Here is a 23,678-nt window from a genome sequence, read left to right on the forward strand (position 1 = left end):
CACGGCGCCGGGAGAGCTCGGTGTGACCGGCCCCGGCCATCGCCACACGGCCCCGGGAGAGCTCGGTGTGACCGGCCCCGGCCATCGCCACACGGCGCCGGGAGAGCTCGGTGTGACCGGCCCCGGCCATCGCCACACGGCGCCGGGAGAGCTCGGTGTGACCGGCCCCGGCCATCGCCACACGGCGCCGGGAGAGCTCGGTGTGACCGGCCCCGGCCACCGCCACATGGCCCCGGGAGAGCTCGGTGTGACCGGCCCCGGCCATCGCCACACGGCGCCGGGAGAACTCGGTGTGACCGGCCCCGGCCATCGCCACACGGCCCCGGGAGAGCTCGGTGTGACCGGCCCCGGCCATCGCCACACGGCCCCGGGAGAGCTCGGTGTGACCGGCCCCGGCCATCGCCACACGGCCCCGGGAGAGCTCGGTGTGACCGGCCCCGGCCATCGCCACACGGCGCCGGGAGAGCTCGGTGTGACCGGCCCCGGCCATCGCCACACGGCCCCGGGAGAGCTTGGTGTGACCGGCCCCGGCCATCGCCACACGGCCCCGGGAGAGCTTGGTGTGACCGGCCCCGGCCACAGCTCTGCCCTGCGGAGGGGCTCGCGGCAGCGGCACAAACAGGGAATGCCGGCTGCCACTGCCTTCCCAAGGGGCCCTTCTCCCGTACCAGGTCACGGCTGCGTGCCCTGGGCTCCGTGCCTGGCTCGACCCCAGGCCGGCGGGGTGGCAGAGCAGTGCCAGCCGCACTTTGGCCGCCGTGTGACCCTGGCACTGCGCTACGAAATGGCTGCACGAGCCCCTCACCAAAAGCCTTTAGCAGCTGCGTTTGCCCCTCTGACATTCCAGACGGGTGTCTGACATACCCTGACCAAACCTTCTCCCAGTGAAGCCATATCCCAGCCTGGGGAGGAGAGCTGTGGTTGGCATGAACCACATTCCTCCATCCAGAAGGACATGAAAAAGGCAAAACTGTATTTTGGCTGTGAGAACTGTAGTGGCCCTTTGGGGACCATGGCACAGGGCACAAAGGAGAGGGAAGAGAACTGTATCCAGGCTGTCACCAGCGCTTCAGCGGGGGCAGTTTTAGGGATGAGCATTTTTCCTGGCAGCTGATTAAGCAAGCCGGTGCTGAGGTCCTGTTTCATGTGGCAGCTCCAGGAACGACTTCCTGGCACACCCAGGGTTTTGTGGCACTCCTTGCTCTGGAGTAATTGTGAAGAGCATAGCTGCTCTTTTCCTTCTCCCTGCGGACGCAGTTTGGGCCAACCAGGCTGTGGCTGTGCACAGAGGCACATCCCAAATGCCAGGTGCTAGGGAGTTTGTGATTGCTATGTGTCAGTAAGGAAGATCCACATCGCTCCTCCTCCAGCTCCACCAGCCACAAACCCACACACTTCTTGTGGTTCTTCCCTACTCCAGCAAAATAGCTGGCACACTGACTAGAGAAACAGCAGCTTGTAGCTGGCACAGATCAGCCATGACTTGCTGGCCTCGGTGGCTTCACTTTGAACTTGCTCACTTGTTGTTGCCTCTTCCTTCCCCCACTTTCTCACAGAGCCTCACAAAGAGAGCTGGCAAGACTGCCCACCACCCCAGCGGGCACCACTCACCTTGCCAAGCAGGGCCCCCTCCATGCCCCCTTCCTGCCACCCCCCAGCCGCTTCACCCCATCACCATTGTATTCCCTTGCCTTTGAAACTGGCAGGAGACATCAGCTATGCTCAGATGATGAAAAGAGAGGGAGAAGCACCTGCTCATGCTTGGGGCTTAGGTTTAGATCTGTGCTTGTGCTGAATATATACACCCTTATTTGGGTGCCCGGATGCAGAAGAGTTGGAGGGGGGCTTTTCTTCAGCTGCTGAAATATTCAGCTAGATCACAGTGCAGCAGTTTGCAGAGAGAACACCCCTCCCATCTCCACACCGCCACTGTCCCAAAAAAATCCCTATTATTTTTAAGCAGTTTATGTGCTGAATGCTCAAGTGTTTTTTACCTTCCAATGGGATGTTAGGATGGGCTAAACAGGGTAACCAACAGCAGACTTCTTTCTGCACTGCTCAGTGACAGCATGTGTTAGTTACCTGCATACATCATGTCTTTTGAAAGCATTTTGGGACCACAAAATTTCAACCTGTAAGACACATTTGGATACCTAGGAGGAGTCAGGCAGTCTTTAACATGAAGTGGGAAGGAAAGGACATTTTACCAAGATATGGGAACTAATGGAGTAAGGGTGAACTACTTGTGACAGGTGGTTGTTGGCAATTTCCTTGCTCACTTCCAAAGCATAGATCCAAATGAGTGACCAAAACAAGTTTGAACTTTCGTCCCTCTCACTTTTATGACTTTTTCATGGGGAGGGAGGTGGGTCCAGCACATTTGGCCTGAAGCAAGGTAGTGGTTATGAGCCCTGCACACCCCAAGCCAGGCAGCAGCCAAGGGCTGCCCACATGCAGAGAGTTGGTAACAACACAAGGTGCAGCCTGGTGTCACACAGGCTTAGCAGTGGGTCTGATGGCAGTAGTGACAGATTTGCCTGGCATTGCACCTGAGCTAATAAGCCTTGGGTTTGTTAGCTTGGGCACAGCACTGCACTGACATCAGGGGATCTGCACTGGTTCCCAGCCCACCAGCTGGGATGCCTCTGGACTGTTTTTTCTGATTCTGGTGCTGGGTAAGCACAGACAATTTAAGAGCCAAGAAACTTACATCATTCAAAGTCCCCCTTCCTTACTTTTTGTAATATTTACTAAGGCTGAAGCCCCAGTAGTTCCTCAGCTTTTGCTCCTGCCTCCATCTCAAGAGGAGATGGACAGGAATGAGCAAGCTAAGGGAGGGCATGGGAGCAGCTATAAATGGCTTTGTCACTGTGCCCACTGCAGTGCCCTGCCTGCCCACTCTTCCTTTTATCCATTTTCAGCCATCAGACATGCAGAGCATCTTGCACCTGAATCCATCTCATGGCTCCACACAGTGGCTAAGGGAAGGTCTGGGAAATCAATCACCTCTGCTCAGATCTATAGTCAGCAGAACTAACTCTGTTTGTTTCAGCTGCTGGATTCCAGGACTGGAGTCACCTCATCCAAAAGGCAGCAAGCATATCGTCAGGTGAATTGTATCCAAAAGGTTTTTCCCTTACACCACAAAATAAAAGAGCCCATGGCTCCACTAGAGAGTGAGGAGAGAGGAATCCCACCATTGGGATCCACAGGTGTTTTAAGTTTTCTCAGTAACCCAGGGCACTGCACTGAATGTCTACCCTAAGCCCTTGCCATTGCAGCAAGAGTCCTCAGATTCCTGCCTAGAGCTGTGCAGGATGTCCTCCTGCCCTCCCTGAGGGACTCCAAGGCATAGGGGTCTCCACTAATGTCCTCTGCACAAGTAACATCAGACCTGGCTGTGATTAGGCTGGTAGAGGGAACACTGTCTTGCCTTTGCCCCTTAACACCGGTATTGCAGCTAAGGAGAGATTTGGGGGCGATGTCTGAACTGACAGGCTACAGAGTTGTTACCTTCCAGGTCATCTTCCTGACCATCTGATGTCACTCTGCTGGTGCAGGGGGACAGTGGAGGGAACCAGGCTCATGCAGGGGAAGTTAGGCAGGTGACTCCCGTGTCACTTACCAGGCACTTCAGTGCTGGGTATTAAGGGTCTGTGGGTCACATCCCATCAGCCACTCCATGGAGCTGACCCTGCCTGCCCAGCGTCAGGCAGCTGGATACCGGGAATGCTGCATCGATGGAGTCTGACTTAGTAAATATTAGTTTTCAGAGGCATGTGTGATCTAGTGAAATGTAAGCAGTTTCCTGCTAAAGAGCCCCCTTTTTAAAAGCTGGGGTGGTGAAGTTAGGAACACTCACTTTGCCCCAGCAGACACAATGCCTCAGTCATTAAGTGGGAAAAAGTCCCAAGGAATTTGAGCAGTGCAATGATAAAAGGCCATGAAACAGCTGCTGAAAGTGTTCATGAACCAGGAGTAACTTTACATAAAGAACTGAAACAGAAATAAAGCCCAGTTTGATTAAATGGTTGGATTCAGGAAAGCAGGTCACCTCCTGGAAAGCAGCTTATGGAGGTGTGAGATGATTCAGGCTATTTCTGAAGAGGGAAAATATGCAACAGCTTCCTGGCTAAAGCACAGGCCACCCCACTCCCAAGTAAGGCCACAGATTTGAGTGACTTGTCATCGCTCCTTCAGGCCCTGTGCTCTCTGGGAATACTAATGCTCCTCTGCCTGATCTCTGCTTCCAAAGCTAAAATACACACACACACATGCAGTCACACATGCAAACAATTCTCAAACTGCCAAGATTCATTCACCAACACAAAAGCAATTTCAAAGGTAAAATTCAAAGGTGGAGAACCTTTCCACTCTTGGTCACATCATACCCAGAACTTCATTCCTTAGCACAGTGGCCAAAACCCCTAACTGAAACTATAAACACTTGGCATCTGAAAATCAGGACACGTACATTTTTATGTCTAACTTCAAATAATTGCTTGGAAATAATACCTGATTATCTTCCCTGACGACCTAAGGGCACCATGCAAATCCCTGTAGGAGATGGAACCTTTGAGCCCCTGTGACTGCATGGGTCAGCTGGCAACTGCTGCTGATCCTGCCCACATAACCAAGTGAGCTGGAAAAAACAAAGCTATTTGCTAACTCATGGTTTGTCACTATGACTTGTGAGAGGTGAGATCTTGTGGCCTGGGTGATTTCTTTGCAAAATAGCTGGCAGAGAGCCTGGATTCACATCCTGGCTCATATCTGCTTTCACTGTAATTTGGCCCAAGCAGTCAAAAGCAAATGAGGGAGGATGTAGCAATAATATGGGGGAAGCTGGAGATGTTGGATATATGTACAGGAAATAATCACATTAGACTGTGCCTGGGAAAACCAAAGTTGATACATTTAGGAAAATAGTCTGAAACACTACTGCTCAATAGGACAAGAGAAATCTGGAAAGCAGGAACATCAATAAGCAGACACTGCTGCATTATGGCCCAGAACAGGTCCATGTGATTTGGGGCTGCCCACTGAGGTATCTTAGTGCAGAGTGGGGTGTGCTGGGGCTGCAGCAGGGCTGCTTCCATTGTTACTGTACACCCCATGCCAGGGGTGATGCAGACAGACTGAAGGCTTTCAGAGAGCACCACATCAGATGAAAGGTGGAAGGGAACAGCTAGATGAGGAAAGCCTGAAAAAATTCGGCATACACAAATTTTCCAAATTGTGACTAAAGGAAGAGGATCTAATAACCCTCTGCAAGTATTTGAAGGCTATGAACACCAAGTGAGGCTCATGTGGGATAAGATTAGATGTAATGGGATAAATGTATGAAGAGGGTAAAATGTGTTTTATGCAAGGACAGAGGTACAAATTAATAGAAGGTGGTTTCCCAAAGGAGTAGAAGTCTGAGTGGTGTACACAAAACTGCTCCAGGTAGAAAAAGGAAACAAGGCTATGTGCTGTTGAGACAGTTCAGAAAAAAAGAAGTGGATAAGGTAGCCTTTACCATCAGGTCTTTTGCTTTGAGGCTTGTTGTTCTGTAGAAAAGAAAAACTTATATTCATCACGTTGCTTAAAATCCCTACCAGAACCAAGCTGAGTACAAAAATAGGTATCAAGACTCTTTTTCTGCAGTGGTGAAGATCATTGCTCATCATAGTCTGGAACTTTCCTTGCTTGCACAATGAAGGAGGTGTGACATCCTGCTTTGTGAGGGTTTTGTGGATGATGGCCCTAAGGACATAAAAAGGGATAGTTAACTGCAGTCAGCTATCACCTATGTCACTGGCAGCATGCTGGCAGTGCTGAGGTGACTTCATCCCACACTGCATTCTTTGTGGAAATTAACATACAACATACTGGGAGTGTTTGTTGGCCAGGTACCAGGTGACCAAGCTGTAATTACTTCTTGGGGTTGCAGTGAAAATCAAACCAGGGAAAGGTCACTCCTGTTCTACGGTTAATTTTTCTTCACAATAGAAGTGAGGCACAGTTTTTCATCTCATGTTTATTCAGAACCTTTGGAGGCTCGCTCTTGTACAGGCATTTTAAAGGAAAAAATCAGGACTTGGATGCAATCCTATCACCTGCCAATGTTCTCTCCATTCCAGGTGGTAGCAAGCTAGGCAGAAAAGGGCCTTTTTTTCCCACTCTGTCTCTCTCTTCCTCTCCCATTCCTCTAAATCTGTGTAATCTGCAGAGACCAGGGTATTCAGTCCTATTCAGACCCTGTATTTTGGCTCATTAAAATGTCACCTTACCACTGCACACCCAGGATGCTCATTCCTAATGACATCAATGGACAATGAAATTGGTGGGAGTTGGGGAAGTAGAAAAAGCCCACGACTTTCTTTATGGTGAGATTAGTGATCAAAGTAGCATTAAATTGTGTTAAACTCCTCTAGTGTCATTAAGCAGAGTTGTCAGGCTGTCCAGTCTAACACAAGCACACAACATTTATGGAAGTTTTCTTGTGTGACTTGGGAAGAAAACGTGTCTGACGCTCACCTGTGCTCTGCTGATGAGCTGTGCCAAAGCTTTTGTGTTGCTGGTGATGGGTAAAACATGAGGAAAATGGATTTTGCTGCTGTGTTTCCAGGTTTTATAATGCATCACACAAACCATTTAATAAATACACAGTAAAGTGGAAAATAAATCGTTCTGAGAGAAGCCTGAGGTGATCTGAAAGCCAAGCATAACAAAGCTGTCACTCAGCTTCTCTGGGATAAAACCCTTCCTTCCCTTATTTTCAGACTGCAGAACTGAGTAAGCAGCTTCTACAAACTCAGTTGTCTTTTACCTAGTTGCTTCCAAACCTTATCTAAGGTATTTCTTACATGTAAGACTGCCCACAGAAATAATGCCCAGCCTGAAAATAAGGTTTGATAAGAGATAAATTACAGTTTGGAAAATTGTACTATTGTGGTCTGTCACCTTCCTCACATTTAAAAGGATTTTCACATTTGGAACAATATATACCTTGCCCATAGATGAGACTTTTGTGGCCCCAAATATGTCTAATAATGTTTCTAGTTTAATTCTAGAAATTATTTTAATGAGGACTGTCTTTCTTCTAATAAACCAATATAATAGAAGCTCATGACACACAATCAAAAGGTTCCTTAGGTAACAAATCATTATAATATTTTATTGTGTGTGAAAGAGCTGCTCAGCATTTCCGTGTATCCCAAACATGAACTACTTTTCCAGGATACCAACGAGGAGCTGTCTTTTCCCAGAAGAAAAGCAAAGTGGTAATGTTTCTGCTTCATTTCTCATTTTCTACTGCACCAGGCATATCTGAGGTTGGGGCTGGCATGGGCAGCAAATGCTGCTGCAGGGCAGACATGGACACAGGGTCCTTAGAGAGTTCTCAAATAAGTGGCAAAAGGGGGCAGTGCATGTGTGACACAAGACATTTAATTAGCATGTTCAATAATCACATGTGCATTTCAAAGCAGTGCCAGCTGAGCAGGAAAGCAGCCTAACACACAGTTTGAAGGAAACACTCATATTTGTAAACTTTTTTTTTCCCCCCTAAGCTGACTGTTGCTTTTTGGACAATAAAGGGAAATCTGTTTTTTTGGAAGCAGAACACACATTGAAGTCCTTTATTAAATCAGCTGGCTGAACTGCAACTGCTGAAGGCTATAGTAAGAACTTGCCAGTTTTCTTTTGAAAAGCACTGTCTTGTTCTGGGCATGGTTTAGGCTATACAAGTTTATTGCAGATACTGAACTCTGTAGGGTAGGGGCACACAATTTGGCATTCATCATTGCAGATTCCTGGGACACTGAAAGGCTGCCAGAAAAAGTTACCTTGCTCCACCTGGCCCCAAGTGAAATGGAGATTTCTCTCTTTGATTCGTCAGCATCTCATCCAGATGAACTTGGAAACTCAACTTGCCAAATTCACACAGTTTGAGAAGGTTCACATTAAATCTATGGGGCCTGACTGTGCTTTCCAGAGCTTCTCCTGGCATTATTCCTGTAACAATCCCTTCCAGTTCCATTGGCCCAAAAGCCTGACAAAATAAATTCTAAGGAAGGATAAATTGTGCCTCCCTAGTCAGATAAGTTCCAGCCCCTTAGCTGTCACCTGGTGTGAAGCTGGCCCAGCACACACCCACTCATCTCTCTCTTTTGGGCCACCTTTACTTGGAGGCCAAGCAGCAGTGTCCTGTGCAGGCAGCAGAGGGCAAGCAGGTATCTACCTCACCTGATATCAGCCAGACACAGGCATGGTGCCACTGCAGCTTCTGCTGCTCTGCAGACATTTGTGCCTGGGACATAAAGGACTCACACTTTAAAAAAAAAAAAAAAAAAAAAGAAAAAAGAAAAAGAAAAAGAAAAAAAAACACATAAGGAAATCAAAAAAATCCAAACAAACCCATCACCCCACCAAGTCTGGTTTTTTAGAGACACCGGGAGTTAAGTGTAACCATGGGTGTAGGAATTGTAAAGACCTTTGCCCCCAGCACTCTGTCAGAGCATCACTGATTGGAGGAGCAGGAGTTCAACCTCTTGGGTAGGTCCCAGGGAAGGGAATGCTCCTTTGGACATTTTGTTCCACCATGCTCTTCCTATTGCGGAATGGCAGCCAAAAACAAATAGGGACCTGTAGTGACTGCACAAGGGGCAGTAGATTTGAACAGTAAGAAGGAGGGTTTAGGCTGGACACCAGGATGAAAATTTTTATGATGAGGGTGGAACAGGTTGTCTAGAGAAGTTGTAGATGTCCTGTCCCTGGGAATGTACAAGGTCAGGCTGAATGAGGCTTTGAGCAACCTGATCTAGAGAAAGATGTCCCTGCCCATGGCAGGAGGGTTAGACTGGTTGATCTCCAAAGGTCCTTCCAACCTTTGTTGGAAGAAACCTCTGTGCTGTGATCCTTACAGCCACTGCAGCAGAGTGCCAGTGAAAGGGAAGCTGAGGGTGCTGGACACATTTCAGGATTGGACCAGGCATAGAGACCAGACCCTGCAAGGCAGTCTTGATCAGGCATGTTTTGGTCACTGAGTGCTGGTCATTTGGATGCAATGCACTCTAAAAATATATTAGATGTCAAGGTCCTGGTGGCTGGAAGCTGATGAATATGAGAAGACACCTGGGGAAATTTGAGAGCAGCAGGAAAACAGGAGGCTGGAGACAAAACTGCAATTTTTAAATCCCTTCTCTAGAGTTTCACAGTCTGCTGGGTTTGGCCTAAGTTGACATGAAAGATCTGCTGTGTTTCCTGTTACACATGAAAAACGACATACACTCCAGTAACATCAATATTATTATAATTTTTTTTAATCTGACTTCACATGTAATTTTTACTAAAAATATGTATTTTGAGATTTATAGTTCATCTTAGCCTGGTTTTTCTCATTGAGCATGACCAGAGTTTTGGGAAGAATGATGAGATAACTGCACCTCCAGGCAATGCCCATCACTGCCCAAAGTTAGGTCAGTAGTGCCAATGGGCCACCTGCATCTTTAATAATGTCAAGCAGCTTCAAAACACTGACATCTGTTTGTGAAGTTTCAAGTTTTAAGTGATTTTTCAGATATGCAAGTGAACACTCTCTACCTGGAACCTTGCTTGGAAAATATTTGACATTTCTATAGCAGGCATTTGCTCACTTAGGAAAAAATTATCCAGAGAAAATAAGAGCTTTTCTGCTTAGCCAATTCTTACACACACCACAAGTGAGCTCCCCTATCCTCTTTTCTCTACATTGTCACGTTTCTGTGAGAGAGAGATACACCACCACCATCAGTCTGCTTGTGGGTTTTTCCCTCCTGCAGGAACTTTGCTCCGCTGCTCATATGCTGACATGTTTTGCTTTATTTTTGCTTGACAACTCACTATCAAAACAGTAAAACTGGGAGATTTTTGGTTATTTAACTAAGGATACTTTTAATTGCTCAATTATGTAACAAATCTTGTAATGGGATCTAAATTTTTGCTCAAATACCAAAATCCCTGGCAGAAGTTCAGTATTTCTTACATTTTAAGCAGGCCTTTATACAGTGTTTTTACAATATTTTAAAGGGTCTCATCTTTTTTTAATAGCTTTGTGGGGATTGGGCTGTATAATAACATGAAGACTTGAATAAAATCCAATCCAGATCAGCTGCTATTACAGAAACAAATCAGACAGGGTTGATTTTTTTCTCTGTTCTCTTTACCCAAAACAAGAAACAGGGCTGGAACTGCATCAGCTGCCAGTGAGTCAGAGGTTAACCCAAACATATCAAATCTGCAACTGGGTTCATCCTTCCCTGCAAGGCTAAGAAGGGCATGCATGTTGCAGTCATGGAGACTCACCCATGCATGGAGAGAACATGATTGCTCTGTATGGCTATATAACAAAAAAACCAAACCTGCCCTATACACCAGATCAGGGTGTTTGGTGCTAGCTGGTTATAAAGCCAGGAATCAGCACCCTGCTCTCTCAGCAGCTCCAGCATTCAGCCACTTGACAAATCAGACCTTCATGTTTAACTAAATCACAGCAGCAGCACCAGCAAACCCAGCACAGGTCTGGGGAGAGCTCCCATTCCTGTTCTCTCCAGCATGGCTTTCCCAGCTCCAGCCCTGCTTCAGCCCCCCTGCATCAGCACTGGGGAGCTGAGCCTGATACACAGCATGGTTCAAACACATTTCTTCCTTTTAAAAACATAGAACAAGATATTTGGCTTCTCTTACCAGAAGCTTGGGGTATAATTGATCCACCCTATCTTGCATTTTTAATTATGTCTGCACTTAAATATCCAAGTCTTTCACAACCCCAGTAGTTTTAAGATGCAGGGAAAATATTACAGCCATTTTCACAGGGAGAGAGGCTGTGGCATAGAGCCTCTGAGTAAGTAGGCCAAACTTCAGAGAAAACCTGGAGCATGACTGAGAACAGAACCCAGATGTACCCAGGCTCATGCCTCATTTTAATGCGGCACTAGGATCCCTCTCACTCATGATGCCAGTATAATGGTATTTCCTCTCCTGGAATGGTGTGTTCAACTTTGGCCAGCACCTCTCCCTCTGAGAAGTCAGATAGAGAGAAGGAGAAAAAGACCAGAGAAGCACAGCCAAGGCAGGTTCCCTTGTGCAGAGGATCTCCATACAAGGCAAGGAAGAGGCACAGGAGCCTGTAGAGGACTGTGAGGTGCTCTGTGCCTGGTGGAACAGCAGGCAGACCAGCAGGCTGGCAGCACAGGGCTGGGCTTCACCCAGCCACAAAATAAGAGGGCTTGGTGATGGAATTTGGGGTCAGCTTGGGTCTGCTTCTACTTTCTCTCTGTTCTGCAGTAAGCCATTTAACACTTAAGGGCTTGTCTACCATACTGGGGGACCTTTGGCAGGGTGTTTTACAATGCAAGTTTAACATGTGCCAGCAGCCTTGAGCTAATTCCCCAGGTCAGTCCAAATGCAAGGCAGTGCACTTGTGAGTGGCTATTCGAAAGGTGCTCTTAGGCTTCTTGCTTACAGGTAGTTTGTGACAGTATCATGGATATATAGAATTGTTTGGGTTGTAAGGGACTTTAAAAAACGTCTAGTTTCAAAACCTCTGCCATGGGTAGGGATGCCACTCACTGGATCAGGTTGCTCAGAGCACCATCCAACCTGGCCTGGAACTCTTTCAGGGATGGAGGGATGGGGCATCCATGACCTCTTTGGGATCCTGTTCCAGTGCTTCACCACCCTCTCTGAGTAAGGAATTTATTCCTTACATCTAATCTAAACATGCCCTCTTTCATTTAAAATTGAATTTTTTCTGTCCCTTGTCCTGGCATTATCTGCCCATATAAAAAGTCCCTCTCCCTCCCTTTTAGAAACCCTCTTTAGGTACTAGAAGTTGCATAAGATCTTCCTGAAGCTTTCCCTTCTTCAGCCTGAAAGTTTCAACTTTCTCAGCCTCCTCTTTGTAGGAGAGATGCTTTGTCATGGTTTAAGCCCAGATGAAATTTAAGCACCACTCAGCCACTCATTCACCCCTCCCTTCTCTCTCCATGCTCCCCCAGTGGAACAGAGGACTGAAGTAAAACTGGTATGTTGAGATAAGAACAGTTCAAGAATTGAAAATTAAATAAAATACAATAATAATAGTAAATAGTGGTAATAAAAATGAAATAACAAGTGATGCTCAGTGCAACTGCTCACCACTTGCTGACCAATGCCAGATCCCCTTCCTGTACCCAGATTAACCCCACTTCCAGGTAACTCCCAGCAGTTTATATACTGGACATGATGTTCTGTGGTGTGGAATACCCCTTAGGTCATCAGTTCGGGTCATCTGTCCCAGCTATGCTCCTTCCCAGTTTCTTTTGCACACCTCCTCACTGTCAGAGCATAAGACAAGGAGGAAAGAATAGTCTTTGACTTAGGATAAACAGGACTTAGCAAAAACCAAAACATCAGTGTGTGATCAACACCATTCTCGTTCTGAATCCAAAACACACTGCAAACAGCACTGTAACAGCTACTGAGAAGAAGTTAATTGTACCCTACCTGTAAACAGGATAGTGCTCCAGCCCTCTGACCATCCTTATGGCCCTCCTCTGGACCTGCTCCAATAGGTCCACATCTTTCTTCTGTAGAGGACCCAGATCCATCCTCAAACCTGGGTGCAGTGCTCCATGTGCTCCAGTATAACCAGGTACAAAAGGGCAAAGTAGAGGGGGAGAACACTTCCTTTGACCTGCTGGCCACACTTCTTTTAATGCAACTAAGGTTTGGCTTTCTGGCCTGCAAGTGCACACTGTTGTCTCATGTCCAGCTTTCCATCCGTATATGTCATGATGAATGTGCTGTGAAGTCCCACCTTAGTACTGCATACAATGGTCCTTACAGACATAAGCCCTTGGGCAAGAAGAGCAAAGTTCAGATTTATCAAACCTGAAGACCTTCACATGCACCATGGTGGTAGAAATGTGAAGTATTCTTTTTCAAGCCTTTGTAGTTCCAGAATGACCTGTATTAAGTACTCTGGCCCTTAGGACAATGGCAAAATGACATTTACTCATAGAAAGATTTTTAAAACTTCGAAGACTTGAAAAATAGATCCCATTCAGTGTGTTAGAGAAAAACCACCTGGGAAGATTTGAAAAACATTAGGAGAGTTTTTGACCCTGTATAATTACTTCACAGAGCTCTTCTAGTTCATGCTCGCAACCAATGGCCAAATATTAGAGCTGAGAAGATGCACAGTTTTACTGAGGACACTGGTTTTTGACTCCAGGCCTGTGTAAGAAGCACTCAAATGCACGTACACCATGCACTGTGCTATAAGGTAGCTAAGCAGAGCTAACACCCCAGACTAGGAAAATGACTGCCTCCAAAGTGCAGGGAAGGGCCTGATGAGCCCCCTCACCCCAAATGGCTGCAGGGCTGCATCCTGTAGGAGCAGTGAGCCTTTGCAGGAGCAGGCAGCATATCTGATTCAGGAACAGTGGATGTCACACCCTGCTCTTCTTCCTGCCTGCCTTGCAAAGTGTTGTGACCACCGCTTTCAACCACACATGAGGAATTAAATGAAGCCATGCCTGATGTCCCAATGGAAGCCATGCCATGCTCTGTGCAGAGCTGTCAGATGGACCATGGTGTGATGGTGGCACTGTGAAAAGCTGCCTTCATCTGGCAGACACAGACAGGCACCACTGAAGATGTCAACAAGGCAAAGCTCCCCAGGACCATACCCAGCATCCCCAGGTGGCTGCAGGCACAGGTGACAAACCAGATGCTGTCACACCATCAGCATTTTTACTCACTTTTATGCCTGGCAGTCCTACCAGACTCTCAAGCTGTTGGATCATGCCGGACAAAAATTAGGCTTTCCAAGGAGTTTGGCCCCCAGATGAATGTCTTTTCAGGGCATTCTTCACTCCTCCCAAATACAGACTGTGAAATGTAATCTCTCAGGTCCCAGGTACTTTTTTTAGGCAGCTCTTCATTGTACCTGTGCCACTGCATGAGGGTATAATAAATTTGGCAATGGGCACAATCACTAGAGAGACAGGATGAGTGCTTTAAGCACAAGGTCATCAGACAGAGATTGTTCAGCCCTTCATCAGCAGAGTAGCTCAGGATTGTCAGCATTTGTCTCTGCTTTAGGAGGTGGGGGAGGACAGGAGACCTCAGAGTTGCATCAGAGCCCAGGTCTGCTTCATCTTTTTGATCCCAAACACCAAAAATCCCAAAGACACCCTCTCCTCCACCATAACCAGATTCTTTATTGCCTCTGGAGAATGAGGTGACCTTGCTTGACACCATGTCCTTTGACTTGTATCTTCATCTCCAAGAAGTCCTGCTTTCCATCAGGGCATGCACAGTGGTCTTAGCAATTTCTTCTCTCCTTAAAGCCAGAGACTATCTGTGAGAAAGCATATCTTCCCACATCTGCATGTTTTGTACTCACTTTGAAATCTGAGATATACCTATGGTTCTGCTCCTCTGCTTTGTGCACATATTAATGTGAATGTGGGAATTCCATGCAACCTGAGACAGAGATTTCCTTTATAACCACAGCCATGATCTGCCTTAACCCTGTAGCTCAGTGATCTCCTGGCAGCCTGTATCACTCATTGCTAGTTTGCACAGATCTTTCCTCTACCACTCACCATCTCATCCTCCCATAAATATTTGTCAGGTGTGTCTAAACATCTCTTCTGCCGTGGTGGCAAGGAAAAGCCTTCTAAAAACTACTGTTTGCTGTTTATAATGCTAATTCTCTATCAGTTCCCTCAGACCCAGGCCTGCCTGTGCTGTAAACTGCCTGGGCAAGACAAACACTTGTTCTTTCTTTGGCACAAGGAGATGATGGTCCAGAATGAGTGATGTTCTATGAGACAATAATAAAAGAGATAAACAAATAAACAGACTAATGCAGGGGTAAGTCCTTGCTAGAACACTGCTAAGAAAGATCAAGTAATTCCTCTAAAAAGCAAGTTATTCCAAATATCATCTTCCTTTACCCAAATCAAGTGATCACGTCTTCCACTGGTGTGACTGACCACACTTTCTGTCATCAGAATCTGCTTCCCCACTACCTCTTCAACTTCTGATTATCTTCACTTTCAGAGCCCACAAACATAATTCAGTTAGAAATAAAATTTAATTTACAACATCAAAACCAGTCACATTTGGAAACAGTCTAATTTCCTAATGCTCAAAAAGCACATCACATTATAATTTATCAACCATCACATTTTTAACTATGTCACATTTTTAACATTTGTCATAAAATCATCATTAAATGGATATCTAATGGCTTCTAATAAATGTCAAAATGAACTTGCAGATGCCTATTCAAAATATATTAGGAGCCATTAAACAGCAATTAAAAGGAAGTTTCACAAATAATATTTTATATTAGATACGTTGTAGAGCCAAGCAAGGAAGGGACAGTGACATTTTGAGGACCTTCTGGAAATGCCCCCTTGTGCCACATATTTCTGCAGTAATGGACTGCATACCTCCCTGGAGAGCATCCCATGCTTCCTGGACATCCCTGCCTGACGAGGCCCTGGGCACTTATGATGTGGATGCTGTAATTCACTGCCTTAAGGCACAGCATGAACAGTATGTGAGGTAATGGCATTATTCCCACTCTCCCTCATGCCCTTCTGCTCCAGGGGCAGAAAGCTGTCCCAGACCCTCCCCAGCATTGTCCTCCAGGGTGCTGGAAAGTGCTGCAGCAGGCAGGGGTGTGAGGCAGGAGGGGATAGCTGCCAGTGTGGGGAGAGAGAAACAGACAATGACATTTTCTGGAGTTTGGAGGGGATGGGTAGAGGAAGATCTCCAGAGGGGTACAGAAGGTTTGGGGGACAATGAGCAGAGAAGGGGATATGAACAGCCATTTTCCCTCTGGAAGTGTGAGGTGCATGAGAAAGAGGGCTTCTAAACTGGGGAGATGGACAACTTGAAGCCACTTAGCACTGAGGTGTGCATATGCACTAAACCCCGAAGTGTGCACAGCTTCAAGGAGAGAGCTCACACCACTGGCACTTCCTGCTCTGCCATCTCTCTCTAGTCCATGTAGTAACAAAACTCATCTCGTGTGGCTGGTGCAATCTGCTATGAGCACATGCTGGGCTCTCTCAGGAGGGCACTGAAGGTCACCTTTGCCTTCTGGCTCAAGGCTCTCCAGAAGCAGCTGTGCACTGAGAGGCACTGTTGGTCCCTGTTTTTCCTGTGTGTCCACGCTGCTTGTGTTCTGGAGCTGTGGTTTAAAAGGTGCATCTTACAGTCAGATTAAGTACACATGTACATATAAATACAATTTATATAAAATACACAGCTCGTTACTGGTGTGATGCCCTTAGTTTCTCTTGCAACAAAAAGAATATGTTAATTTCTATAGAATCATAGAACCATTTAGGTTGAAAAAACCTCTATGATAACTGAGTCCAACTATTAATTCAATACTGCCAAGTAGACCACTAAACCATGTCCCTATACCTTGAAAATGACTCACAGACATGTAACCTTTAGGAGTAAACATTAACATTCACATAAATGTTAAACATGAACACTAACAACAGCAATTCTTAACAAGAATTTGTTAGTATTCACATTCCTATATCAGTCCAGCCACAGATTAGAAATAGTTAAAAATATTAACTTCATCCCAGCTTGTTCCATTCCAGGTTCTCTTTAAAAGAGCAGTTTGCTTTCTCCCTCATTTTTTTCCACATTTGCCTTCACAGACAGGAGGGAGGGAAGGATGGAACTAGATGTGACCATTAATCCTGCTGGGGTTCAGGCCAGTGCAGTGAGAATTAGGTAAGCAGGAGGCTGTGGAGCCCAGAGGGGACAGCACGTTCTGGCAGGGTCAGGAGCACGAGCAACAAAGCAGTATCTTACACAAGGAGGTCTCAGGAGCCACTAATAGAGCCATTGTGTCAGTACACAAATATGTTGTTATGCTCCACCTTCTGTCCTGTTTGTTTCTTACAGTACTATGGCTACTTTCCTCTCCCACTGACGTAGCTGAGAACTGGTCCTGACACAGAAAAAAAAGAAAAAACTCTCATTCCCCCCACCCTCCCCATCACTCACACTATAAAGGACCTGTTTACACAACTGTGGAAGAGGGTGTGTATTTGCATATTAAATGGGATCAAGAAAATATGTAACATATGTTGCAAACAGAACTAATGTCTAAACACACATGCAAACCTGGTCTAACGGGTCCTGCCAAAATATTTTAACCATCTGTTTTTACTTAGCTGTTTTTGAACAAATTATGCTTATTATGTTAATTTATTTTACTGTCAACAACAGCAAATGACAGAGTTGCTGCTAAACAGCATCATTATATATCACATTCTGGCATAATACCAGCAGGCTCTTCTAATGCGACAGGAATAAATGCATATTAAAATGTCAATTTGTTTAAAATCTAGTTCAGGTTGGTAAATACATCTGCACAAATTCATCATGTTCCTACAGACACTGCTTGCATGCAGACTCTTTTAAGATAAGGTGCTCTGAAAGGACCTGATGAGGCAAAAGCACAGAGGTCCTGCCTGTACTCCTGGACTCCTGTACTCCTGGCTCCAGCTTTCAGGTTGGTCCTCTCTTCCTCCCACCAAAGTGGGAGCTAATTCATGTTTTAGAAGTAAACTTCCCATGAGTCTATGTTTATTTGCAGCATCCAGGAAATCTCCCTTAGATGAAGAAAAACTGAAATTGAGATCAGCCACAAAATAATACTGATTTCCATCCTAGGTCCACATCCTGTTCCACAGGATGCTGTTTGTGCAGGAGCCTCTGTCCCCAGGCTCTCCACTGGGCTGTTGCAGGCAAGGAATACCCAATGCTACAGGCAGCTTCTGCTGCAAGCACATATCCAGCACAAAAGTTCAGTGAGGGATGCTCTGGAGGCCCCAACATCTCAAAAATCCTCCAATAGTTAAGTTACATGATATTTTCTGGGTCAGCTTTTCTCTTTCTTGATCAAATAATTTTCTTCTTGTTGGGCAAAAGCAAATCTTTATTTCAGCAGGATTTTTCTTGCTGTCCTCCCTAAGAGGAAGGATCTCTTCTCTGGAAGGGGCAGGCGGGTCTGTCACTGGCTTCCTTGCCTTCCTGGCTGCCTGCCTTTACCATTCACAAGTTCAAAATCATTCCTCTCCTGATTACCAAAGTCAGCACCTGTTCTCCTAAATCAGCCCGCTCCCCAAGTCCTGCTCCCATGTAGACAGCTGCTCATAGTTTCTGTGAAAAAAACAACCCTTTCTCCAAATAACTGATGCTGAATCCCATTTTCTCCTACATAGGCAGTGTGAGCTCCTCTCTGGCTACATTTCCCTTCCAGTACAATTCATGGGATAGTGTAGACTGCATTTTGCCTCATTCCTCCCTCAGGACCACACTTGCTGGGCTGAGCTTCCTTTGCACAGTGAGAGAATCCTGCTTGTCCCAGCTCTGGGCTGTGCATGCTTTTTGACCACTTCACAGGCAGGTCAGGAAAGTGATCAGAAGACTCCAACCTGCTTCACTTCATCCTTTACAGTCATGAGAAAATAGCCTATGGTTCCATATAGCTGGAAGCAAAGATTTTTATGTGCTCCAGAAGACAACTAGAAAACCTGGAGCACTGGGGAGTCCTCTGGGTTTTCAGCCAACAACCATAAAGAAGACAGGCTGACTTTCCTGCCTAAATATTCTTTCTTTCTTTCTGTCTTTTGCCCACATCTGAAGCACTGAATCATGAAATCAGTAAGGCTGGAAAAGAACTATAAGACCATCACATCCAACCATCAGCCTGGCACCACCACCAGGCTCAGCATTGAACCACATCCTTAAGTGCCATATCCTTATGTTGTTTGAACACTGCCTTGGATGTGTTCCACCACTTCTCAAAGCAGTCTGTTCCAATGTGTTACAACATCTTCTGTGAAAAAAAAATTCCTAATATCTAATGTAAACTTTCTCTGGGACAACTTGAGGACAATTCTTCTCATTCTGTCACTTTTTACCTGGGAGAAGAGACTGACCCCACCTCACTAGGACCTCCCACACACCACCCTGGCCTCCATGTTGTGCAGACCTCTAGGGCTGTCTTGATGATGGCAGCTGTAAACACAGCAACTGGGACAATGTATGACAGGCTATGGAATTCTCCCTGGTGCTTTTATACAAATCTTGGAGAGGAGAAGAGAGCAAAATGAGCCTGAAGCCTTCAGAAATACTGAAAAATCAGAATAGAACAAGATTAAAGAGGAATGAGTAGAATAGTTCAAAATCCGACCATGAGCACAAGTAATGCTTTCTGGTCATCACAAACCATCCTGTTTGCTTCAGGAGCTGAAGAAAGGTGTGACACATAAGCCAGTGACAATGTAATACATTACAGGATATGTCACAACATAAAATACAATCAGACCACAGTCCTGCAAAGACCAATGCATATACAAAACTATGCACGTGGATGGTCCTGCTGAGGCCTGAGGAATTACTCTGGTGCAGATGGCTGAGCACATGCACAAAACTTTGCAAAGCCAGAGCCCAGGAGAGGTATGGTAAGGGAGGAACTTTCCTGCCCTGAGCAGTCCTAATGCAGTGTAACAATGCCTCTGATGTTGAATTGGCTGAGAAGCCATCAGTAAGGAAATACAATATTCCTTTCTGGGGATTAAGGAGCAGACATCTTGGGATAAGATATGGCTTAAGTCAAGGAATAGGTTCCTTTTGATTATCCTCAGTCTTTTGAGAAGTGTAGCAAAGAAATACTGTCCACATGAATGTTTTGATATCTCACTAACAAATATTGTAAGCCATGTCACCTTTGTTTAAATGCCTTTCTTTGTCATGACAAGGGCTGTTCATGCAAGATGGTAAAGGAATCCTTGTTTATAGCATCCACAATAGCACTAGATTTTGTCAAGTGCAGCGACATGTGAGAGGCAGTGCCATGCGGTGCACAGCTTAGGGGAATTCCCCCTCCCCTCTCTAAATTCTGGTTTTATGAAGAGAAAGGTTACATAGTGTATATTTCAGGAGTTGAAGTCCTGAGAAAATAAACTTCAGTCCAAGTACTTGTCCAGCATACAACAGATATTCCATAAAACGTATGGGCTGATTTCATGCATATGGCTGCTCGTTTTACAAGGGGATGATTAAGATGGCCATGGTTATGTTGGCTTTTAGTCCACAAATGCCTCAGCTGTTCTGGATTCATTTAAAATCATAGTGTACCTCTGTGTGCTAAAAGCAAGCAGCCAGCACTACTCTGCTCTCACTGTCCTGCAAATCCAGCCCTTTGCTTGTGACGGCGTTTCCAACATGGTTCATTAGTCACTATTGACTTACACGGTCCATCTCTTTCTTCTCACAGACTGCCCTCTCCCTCTGCTCTGGCACCAAAGGGACCCATGGAGCAGACAGGGCTGCCTTTGGGAAGAGATGAATTTTTTATTGCAGTTTGCTGGCTTCCATCCCCCTTCCTGACACCTTTCTTATGCTTTGATATCTCCCAATTGGCATTTTGCAGCCTGCCTCCTGGGGGATGTCAGCCCACCCTGTCCTGGCCTTCTAGCCAGAGCACATCAAGCTGCTCTGCTGGCGCTTTCAGAGGAGTAGTTTGTTGAGAAGTGTTACCAGTGGAAATGCAGTTCAAAAGGGATTTTTCCCTTCCTACACTGAAAATTCAGCACTTGCACTTCAGTCCAAAAGAGAAGCATGTCCAGCACCATTGGGAGAACCAGTTTCTCACACCCAGGAGTGGAGAAGGCTTTTGTGGCATGGTCTGGGTGGTGCAGCATCATGCAGTTATTCCACATCCCCTCCTCAGGAGTCACACAGACAGTAATTGAATGGTCAGGCTGTGACTCATGAAACATAACCACCTTTTCCCATTTTAATCTGCTTTGGTCATCTTGGGCTTTTCAAGCACATTCTATTTGATACTTCTTGCTTCAAAGGTTTTTCTCACTGCAGCTGCCTAGCATCCTTTTCCCTCACCCTCCTCCATATCTTGTCCTGCATTTGGTTTCTTTCTTCACTCTAAAAAGGAAAGGCATTTATTGCTCCATTCACATTAAGTGATCATCATGTAACAGAAATAAACTGCATGTTCCTACATAATCATATATTGCTTTGCAGAACACAGGCTTCAAACAGCAGAGGTAGAAGTCTGCAATGTTTTCTTCTGAAGTAATCTTCGTTTCTTAAAAAAACCAACAAAACAAACCCTAAAACCCCTAAGTCAGTATCTTCCCACAACTGCAGCTGATTTCCTGTGTAAACTAAAACCATGTGATATTCCATAAATGCTTCCAGCTCTAAATTACAGGAAATGAAAACCATCATGGAAAAGGAAAGCTTTGGACAAAATTCCCAGATCAGATATCGTTGTAACTCTATTTCAGTCTGATTACAATTTGGGCGCTTTCTAACATACCTGTTAGTAATTAAAGCAGCTGATAACAGCTGTTGGAGTGCAACATCCCCCAGGGCCTTGCGATGGGACAGAGACATCTTCCACACCCAGGGCAGTGCCCCAGAGGTGCCACAGATGAAATCATGAGCTGAGTTTGATCAAGGGAAGCATTTTTATGAAGCCATTCTGAAGGTCAGGCTCTGACCTTCCAACTGTGTTAAACTGCATGTGCTGCACACAGTAACACTTTGCAGTCAGCTGGCCACACACCCATACCCACAAGTAGGTGCTGTTTCACCCTCAAGGGCTTCATGGCTGTGCAGCTCTTCATTGCTCAGTGACACTTTTGCAATGAGAAAGAACGAATTGTGCAAGGGAATATGAGCCAGTGCTGATAGAGAGCATATACATGGCAAGAACATAAGAAAAGAGAGGAACTGATCTCACCCCATCCCACCTGAATTTGGAATATCTGCATGGTCCTTTGGGAGTGGTGCTGTCTACTGCTTCTCAAAGCTTTCTCAGAGCTGCTCTAATACCATGGAAATCTGAGAGTTAGTCCATGTCATCCATTGTGACATGCACCATGCAGTGTGAATGTGCAGATGTGCATGTTTTCCCCAGACAGGGCACCCACGGCCCCTCAGAGCTGCAATGAATGCACTGCAGAGTTAACAGACTGAGGCCTTCAGGTGGCTCTCTGTAGCTCTGACTTGCTGATAAATCAAGTGGCCAAGCTGAGATTTATGGACACTTGTCTCAGTGTTCTCATCTCATAAATGACTGCAGAAAGGGGATTTCCATTCCAGTGACCAGCGCATTCTCCTCATTTCTGAGGAGTGTCTGTGTCCTTCAAGGCACTAAATCAGCCTGCCACTGCTAAGAAATAGGGACTTCAATTAAACTAATTAATTGCAATGTTCTCCACAATCTCTTAATTGATTCACCAGGAGATTTTTTTAGTTTGTTCAGCCAAGATCATGATAATTTTCCTATTGAACTGATGCAATGAAAATAATTATCAGACTGAAAAGAAGTTGAGGCTAAGTACTAATTTTAAGGAGAGTTTTGGGTACACTGTCATTAATTTCTTATTTCAAATGTCACAGGGGCAAAGCTTCACTTTTACTGGGGAAGGGAATCTTACTGGGTGCCAGACCAATGCCTGTACACCACAGTCACTCTTTTAGATGTTTTAACCGTTGCTGTCACTTCTTCACACATAAAACATTTGGGGTAGTCCCTAGCACCTCTGGGTGTAAATTATAGCTCTCCTGTTCCTGGTACTGTGAAAGCATTTCTATAAACCAGAGTATCTCAGCAGCCATCAATATATCATTCACATTTAGGCTTGCATTGATTTCTGTCTTGTTACCAGAATGAGGCAGATGCTTCAGCAGGGCAGAGGGTCACATATCCAATGCCAAAGGCACCAAGACAATTTGCACAAATTGAGGACTTCAGCCAATACTTTTCATAAGCTGTTCCTACTGAATGTCCCAACTTAGTAGTTTCAGTGCCAGAAAAATCATTTAAGTGAACAGGTTTGCCTTGTTCCTTACCCAGCAGACATTTCTGTTAGGGTAGGTTATTAGTTATTCCTGAGGTCATTAGGTTATCGCATTGAATCTTAATCCATCTAATTCATCCCAGTGCACTCCCATTTGTTTCTAGTGCTTGCCTTTTAAAATACCATTAAATCATGTCACAGGCCACCTCTGCACCTGCCAAGAAAGCTGCATGCCTTCTCCGATTTTCTTTGCCAGGTGAATTCTATTTAGTATATTCCTGGAGAAGACAGCTCATTGCAAATCCTCTTTCTCCTGTTTCTCCTTCCCAAGCACATTTGCTCATTCACTCTGGGGATTTTAACTTTTACATACCCAGCTTAGCCCTGGTTCAAGTCAATCAGTGTTGTCCTGAGCAGATGCCAGTGGGTTTCCATTGCCTCAAGCTAGCCTGGGTGTCCCACTTTCTCTTGCTGAGGTAAGTGATTAGGGCAAAGAAAGAAGAAACTGTTTGCCTTTGATAGTGTAATGCAAAAATAAAGAGATCCCAGTAAAACCTTCCCTTCTTGTTCATAAAAGTCTTTGGTAAAAAATTCTTAGAAGGATACTATAAATAGAGAAAATCCACTGAGATTGGTGAACAGCTTTAAACCAAACATAAATTAGTAAAGAAATAGCATTGTCAGTTGTAGATAGCTTGTAGTGAATTAGACCAGGGCTTTTACAGAACAAAGGAACCTAAAAAAAACCCTAATCTCACTTTGACGGGAAAAAAGTCTCTGATC

General features: G+C 45.4%; 2 long non-coding RNA genes across 4 annotated transcripts in view; one reads left to right on the plus strand and one right to left on the minus strand.

Moving 5' to 3' along the window:
* Nucleotides 1–900: 900 nt before the first annotated feature.
* Nucleotides 901–23,678, plus strand: part of LOC137462481 (uncharacterized) — a 32,445-nt gene continuing 9,667 nt past the window's right edge. Inside the window, exons 1-2 of one of the 2 annotated variants that reach the window (XR_010993699.1) lie at nucleotides 2,064–3,109; nucleotides 15,374–15,588. This is a non-coding gene — a long non-coding RNA (uncharacterized lncRNA). Of the gene's footprint in view, nucleotides 3,110–15,373; nucleotides 15,589–23,678 lie in introns of both variants that reach the window. The other variant, XR_010993700.1, reaches the window with a different exon arrangement.
* On the minus strand, nucleotides 15,582–21,901 carry LOC137462490 (uncharacterized). Of its 2 annotated transcripts, none has more exons than XR_010993705.1 (3): nucleotides 21,833–21,901; nucleotides 20,317–20,397; nucleotides 15,582–16,219 (listed from the first exon to the last, which is right to left on the minus strand). It is a non-coding gene; the product is annotated as an uncharacterized lncRNA (long non-coding RNA). The 2 variants fall into 2 exon arrangements; XR_010993704.1 differs by having other exon boundaries at nucleotides 21,407–21,893.

Source organism: Anomalospiza imberbis, chromosome 1, assembly GCF_031753505.1.
Source record: "Anomalospiza imberbis isolate Cuckoo-Finch-1a 21T00152 chromosome 1, ASM3175350v1, whole genome shotgun sequence".
NCBI classification, from domain to species: domain Eukaryota; kingdom Metazoa; phylum Chordata; class Aves; order Passeriformes; family Viduidae; genus Anomalospiza; species Anomalospiza imberbis.